We start from the raw sequence: 849 nt of genomic DNA, 5'->3' as shown, positions 1-849 counted from the left end.
AAAATATAAAACCATGACAATTTATTATTTTTGTAATGTGGGGTTTTTTTAGCATTTATTTCATTTTCTTTGTGACATCACTATTATTTTAAATGAACAGGTATAAATTGAAAAATTATGAGATTCTTCTTTCTTACTGCACTGCGATATAGATTTATTTATTTATTTATTTTTAATTCAAGAGTTATTTTTCCATAGTAATTTTTTTTGTGTTTCAACTAGAATTTTGTAGTTAGTTGCATAGTTTTTTTTCTTTGGCCACAGTTCTCAAATTAAATCAACTTGTCGCTTTAGGGTTAATAGACTAATCAAGATTGCTATGTACTTTGAAATTCTAATCCGAAAGAAGCACAGTATACTAGTAAAACAACTAACCAGCTGGATACCTTCAAGCATTCAGTCCACAACAGCAATCAAAAATGACACAAGATAGATTACAAGCTTGAAAAAGAAGTGTTGACCTTTAAATAGGTAAAACACCAATGCAGTTCTGGCTATTGAACAGCACTGTAGTGATGTATTTCAAAAAGTATTTTTGGAAATGCCAAGCACTTAATCATTATTGTCTGAGTACTTTACAGAAAAGTCAATACAACTGTTAGAAAAATAAACTGAGAAATTAACTTGCTTAATATGCATCTAAATCTTCTTCTTCAAATGTTAATTTCTGGGCCTCCCTTCCTCATTTTCCAGCTATACCTTCTGAGCTCTTTTTTTTCTATCTCAGCATTGTTTTAGACAGTTATCTTTCTCATCAAAGTAATCTTGTCTTCCTGTCACATGAGCATTTGACTTTCTCTTCTTATCTCAGATATTTCTTCATACAGATTTCTGACAATGCTGAAAAAA

The sequence above is a fragment of the Meleagris gallopavo genome, chromosome 6, assembly GCF_000146605.3.
Source record: "Meleagris gallopavo isolate NT-WF06-2002-E0010 breed Aviagen turkey brand Nicholas breeding stock chromosome 6, Turkey_5.1, whole genome shotgun sequence".
NCBI classification, from domain to species: Eukaryota; Metazoa; Chordata; class Aves; order Galliformes; family Phasianidae; genus Meleagris; species Meleagris gallopavo.
The sequence above is the reverse complement of the archived record's forward strand: the minus strand, read 5'-3'. Positions refer to the sequence as shown.